This window comes from Arachis duranensis, chromosome 7 (assembly GCF_000817695.3).
Source record: "Arachis duranensis cultivar V14167 chromosome 7, aradu.V14167.gnm2.J7QH, whole genome shotgun sequence".
In the NCBI taxonomy this organism is placed as follows: Eukaryota; Viridiplantae; Streptophyta; class Magnoliopsida; order Fabales; family Fabaceae; genus Arachis; species Arachis duranensis.
Genome location: NC_029778.3, coordinates 27,511,177 through 27,517,271, shown reverse-complemented (window position 1 = coordinate 27,517,271; position 6,095 = coordinate 27,511,177).

Genomic DNA, 6,095 nt, shown 5'->3' with positions numbered 1-6,095 from the left:
CATCGCCACTTGTCACCGCCGCTGTGAGCCTCTTCTCCTGCCATTCAAGGAGCTGTGCTCTGTCGCCGTTTTGCCACCGTTGGAACCGCCATCTCCTTGGTAAGCTTTAGCCCTGTTCTGGTTTTTTTCTCATCGTCGGTCAAAATCCTGGTTACTATAAGAGTTGTTGTTGAGATTGTTTGTGCCAGGGATTGTTTATCGTGAGTTGCTCCGTCATACGCCACCGTCGGAGCCATCATTTCACTGCTGCCCCCTTGCTCTGAGCCGTTCCAATGTTGCAACAAGTGTTGTTATTGTGGCTGCTCGATTTAGTCTCACCTCTTTGGTATGGTAAGCTATTCCTTGATTCAGTTTCGAACTTTAGTATGGTAAGCTATTTGATGGATTGCTGCTGGTTGTTGACTTGTTTATTTCATTGTTGCTGCCTTGCTGGTTGTTCTGTTGAATTACTGAAACTGCTTCTATTTTGTTTTGTTTTGTTTTGTTTTGTTCTGTTGAATTACTGAAACTGCTTCTGCTTGTTCTGCTCCTCTGGTCCTTGGTCCTCTGCCTCTACTAGTCTAGTTCATTTCGGCTGTTCTTCCTCCCTGGTAGTTCTCGGCGTTGTGGTTCCCTAGTTGCTGTGCATCGCTTGGTTGCTGGTTTCTGGTTCATCTCGGCTGTTCTTCCTCTATAGCTGTTCTTTTTTCTTGTTTTAATTCGTCTTATGTTTTTCCTATAGCAGCTTTTTCATAGTGTTAGAAATAGTTAGAGCATAGCATCCATTGTTGGAAGCAAACAAAGAATTGGTGGAAGTGCACCCAGCTTAAGAAAAATCTGCGCCTGACTTACCATGCAAAAAGGAGCCAACGCCAAGTAAGGTTTTCCCTGTCTTTTTGTGAGCCTGTGTTTTATTTTTTCCCACTGTTGGTGAACTGATCATTGGAGAACTGATTTAATTGGCTATCTTTATATGCTTGACAGTTGAGTAGTTGCTTCCTTATATATATGAAAGATGATAGTATAGAGGGAATATATGGTACTTTGAAGGAGTGTGCTGTCATTAGCAAATCAGCAGGGGGAATTGGTGTTTCTGTTCACAATATATGTGCCACTGGCAGCTACATACGTGGAACAAATGGGACATCCAATTGTATTGATCAAAGAGGAGGCAAGAGGAAAGATAATAGTTTATCCATGTTTTATAACTTCCATTTCTAACTGTGTTAATAATGTTACGTTTGTATGAAGAGCATCGTGCGAAAGATCTACTTTACGCACTTTGGGTGCCTGATCTCTTTATGGAAACAAATACAACTATTGTTTTTATGAATAGAATGTTTCAATGAGGTATAGGTTTGAATTTGTGTCCCCTTTGTCTGCAAAAGATAAGGACTGAATCTTATCTCTAAATTTTTAAATGTTTTCTGCTGCTTATTTTGTTTGTTTACATCAAGGTTTCTTGTGGTGGACTGGATGAGTCTATTTTACTAATTAAGAGCTGTCAACAATTCTCACATTATCCTTGTTACAACTTACACGACGAGATGTTTCAAAAGTTCAATTTTAATACGGAATGGGCTGTCAGACTTATATCAAAGATTACAAATGAGAGGATATCCCAATTAAGGGTGATGCCATTGTGAAGCAGGTTATAATATACTTATTAACATTATCATTAATTAGGATATATTTGATTTTGGAAAGAGGGAAGATGTCTGAACCTGTGCTTTTTTACTCATCTTCTCATATAATGACAATTCTTCTTTCATGATACACAGTGGAATCATCACATATGTACAACTCTTGGGGTTGCAAATCAATGCAGAAAAATTTCTTCTTCAGCGTAAGAAAGAGCCTAGTTGAATTTGATGAAGTATTGGAGGTATGTTATGAGGAGACATTTTAAAGACATAGTTGGTTAAGTAATTACTTTGTAGCTTGTTGTCATAATATTCTTGGTTGATTCAAATTGTGTTTGTTGGAACTGTGGACGGTGGAAATATCCAAATTTTAAGGGAGGTTCTGCCGAAATTTTTCTAAACTTTTTGGATAAAACTTAGTGGAAAAATTATAATTAGTTTGGATAAAACTTAGTAGAAAAATTATAATTAGTGTTATATCTTGTTTCTAACTTCTTTTTTTCGGTTTTTCTTATTTACAGGAGTGCTGAAATGGTGACCATATGCTACTTTGAGCGCTCAACAATGTTTTGATGCATAGAGACACTAATCTATGTTAGAACTTTTATGTTTTGGTTGAACTTTGTATGTTAGAACTTTTATGTTTTGGTTGAACTAATCAATGTACTCACTAGCTAATGTTATTTTGTTTCAAGACAATTTTAGCTAAAAAGATCTTGTTTGACTTATGTATGTTTTTGCATATTATATACATGTGAACTTGCTTATTATCATTGTTAATATATTAGTTAATTTAAAAAATAATTTAGTAAATTATGCATGTAATTTGTAATAAAAAAAAGTTGTTACAAAATAATTAATTTGCTTTCGTAACTAAAGAAAAATATGTTACAAAATCATGTTACATTTTGTAACAAAATTTTTTGATAGGAAAAAAATTGACTGTCACGAAAAATACCTTCAAGATCAAAAATTGTTACCACTTTTGTAACGGCTTTTGGTTTTTTGTATCAAAAAAAATTGTTACAAAATATGGTTTTGAATTGTAACAGTTTCATTTTTCGTTACAAAAACTTTTTGTAACGGGACTTACTGCAATGGACCCTTTTTTTGTTACAAAAAACTTTTGTTTCAAAATTTCGACGTTTTGTAACAATATTTTTTGTTACAAACGCGCCTTTTTCTTGTAGTGATGAGGTGAAGCTAGAACTTGTGACTCAAGTTAATTGTTTTCATTTGACTTTTCTCTATACTTAGGGGATGACTAAATGAAGTAAGTCCTAATTGTTGTCAACCTTGAGTAAACTATAATGATAAAGATTTCTAATGCCAACCCTAAGTCAAGTCCTTTTGATAATTGATTGTTTGTTTCTCATTACTTGCTAAATTCTTCCAAGAACTCAACAAGGCTTACTAAAACAATAAGATGCATACTTTGGCAATTCCAAGGGAGAACGACTCGGGAGATTTATACTCTCGGATATAAATTGTAATTTTGTTTGATGATGGATTTCGCGTTGGTTTAGACTATACTACGATTGATCACTTGATAAATTCTACACCAACAAAAATTCATTTGTCAGTATGAATTAGTTGAAAACAAGCTGAGAATTTTTCTTTTTGTAAACATTGAAATTGCAGAGTGTGTATTGTGTAGCTTGAAGTTACAGTATTAAATTGTTAGTGTTATGCGAGATATGATGGAAATTGGGAGAGAACAGTATCGTTTCCGAACAGAGGAGGTCGGGGAATATTTTGGCCCCTGTTAGAGTTGGCATGGACTATCTTGTCCTCTGTTAGAGTCAACGGAGCAAAGAACCTAAGTGACTGATAGAGTTAATTGTTAGGGACCAATCGAATAATTAATTTTAGTTGAGGACTAAAGTGTCTGGTCCGAAATTCTTTGAAAACAAAAATGGGTAAATGCTAAAGATTCTTTTTTACACGTAGTTTCAAACCATGTCAGAAAAGCCTCATATGAGGCCTTCCAACCACAAAAAATATTCTTGAATGCTTTTTACTTAGCCAATCATGCTTCACGGTAGCTCATCATGTAATTAAACTTTGTCTAAACATATGCAATAAAAAATCGCACCTTCAGAGATGTATCAACTTCCATTAATGGCTTTATCGCTTCTGCAATTGTCTAAGTCCAACTTGTAATAATCTGAGAAATGGTAGATCTAGTGCAGGTGTGGCTATCGTTATAACATCTTATTTGTCAACAATATTTCTTTCGAATCAAACTAACTGTAATAAGCCAATCATAGTTGTTTTCATATTGTACATATTTAACGTAAAATATCGTTAGTTTAGACTCGTAGACCCAGTAATGAACTTCTCTATGAATGGTATAGTGTTGATGGCCGGGATCACAATCTCTCTAGAACTGAATTCTATCCCAACAAAAAATTCATCGTATGCAATAACAGGTGGGTTTGCACAAAAGTATAGAAAATATAATCATCATCATCATTATCTTATAGTATAAAAAATATATATCTACCTTGTTAATATCATATTCACATACCAGCATTTACATACTCAGAAGAAAATTCTGGTGCATTCAAAGTCAGAAAGTCCAAAGCGTGAATAAAAGATGGCTTTCTGAACGGATGTTGTCTTGCAACTGCGTTTGCCACTTCTTCTACATTTGCCTTAATAGTGCAATCAACATCGTCTCTATCTCCGTTTGGATAATCTATTTTATTGTTTCCTTCAAAGGCATCTTCGCTTTTACTATTGTAGCCTTCCCAATTCATATTTTCATCGGCTTCTTCAACTCTATGAGGCAAGTGTTCGAACTTAACATATAATTCGATGACGAACTCTTGTAATCGACTTTCGTGATATATTAAAAATATTTCTTGCATCATTGTTTTATTCTAACATACTTCATCTTGAAATGTATGAACCCACTAAATACTAATACACGATACCTATACACAACACTAGTCACTCTTTTCAGTATTTAAGTATCTATCATTTCACAAATTATATCCTTTAGTTTCTCAAATAATATTATAAAAAAATAACAATATCACATAAATTTTTACAGACAAATCTTACGCCTTCAATTATTTGAAATAACATTTGACCATTATAATATATTCTCAAACTAACTCTATCATTCATTTTTTTTTCAAAATAAAATAGAAGAACAAAAGAATACTAACTCTATCATTCATTATTTTTTTTTTCAAAATAAAATAGAAGAACAAAAAAATACAAAAAAACCCAGAATAAAAAAGAGAATAAAAGGAGAAACCACAGAATAAAAATAAATCCGCATCGCCTAACTCATTATTTATATCAGCTCAAAATCCAATTTTTTTATTTTTTCTCACAAATTACTCCCACAATATGTTCACTCCTCCTTTTTTCTATTTTTTTTGTCTTCTTATTGTAATGTTCAAATTGTTAGCGATGAATTCTTTATGCCTCTAATATTCTAGTAAAATACACGGTTATTGTAGTGACTTTCAGTTTTAAAAATAGAAATATAAATAAGTTATAATTTATTTCATAAATTAGAATTTTCTATTTTTAAAAATTATTTTATTATCAGTAATTGAACTAATTTTATATCTATTTGAATTCAATCAAATTCATATTATATATATATATATATATATTTTTTATGATACGTGTATGTGATGAGATTCGGTTTTGCCTCGTACCACAGAATAAGAATAGAACGAGTGTATATTCATGACCTACAACAACCAAACCCATCACACACATGAATAGAGTAATTAATTTATAACTTAAAAGAAAAGTGGTTAGATGATTATTGATTATTACTATCCACTAAAGACTATGCATATAATGTACTTCAATGATTAATTCATTGTATATAAATATATCCAGTAAAGATTATCATTATCGTTATATATATTATATTAATGTACTTCAGATATTATAATTATAATAATAATATTATTCTTCTAGTAATGATTATACTTGTACGCTAAGGATTATATAAAGCAGCAAGGATGAGAACGGAAAAAAGAAGAAGGAAGGAGCGTAACCGAGAGAAAAAGAGAGAGAACGTAAACCTCCACCAAACTTCCGGCTTCGATTTTTTACAATTCGTAACTCTAATAAAAAATCTAATCCAGTGAAAGTATTCGTAACCTCCTCTTCTACACGTTGGTACCGTTTTTGATTAGTGAAAGTTGACAATGACGTAGCTCCTCTTTCTTTTGAATTTGGCCAACGGGAGTTTTAGGAGGCAAAGACGATTCTGGACGTTTTCTTCTTCTTCGATAGCTCGGTCAGAAAGCTTCTCTAGAGCTTTCAATATTTTGATTCCGTACAAAGGTATGATTTTGGTTTCTCGTAGTTAATGTTTAATGTCACGTGAAAACTTAGGCTAAAAGACCTTAAGATAGGAATGAAATGAATGAATAAGTGATGGATTGTGTATATGGTATAAAATGTGAGGTTTAGCTGTTGTCAATAATTTGCTGT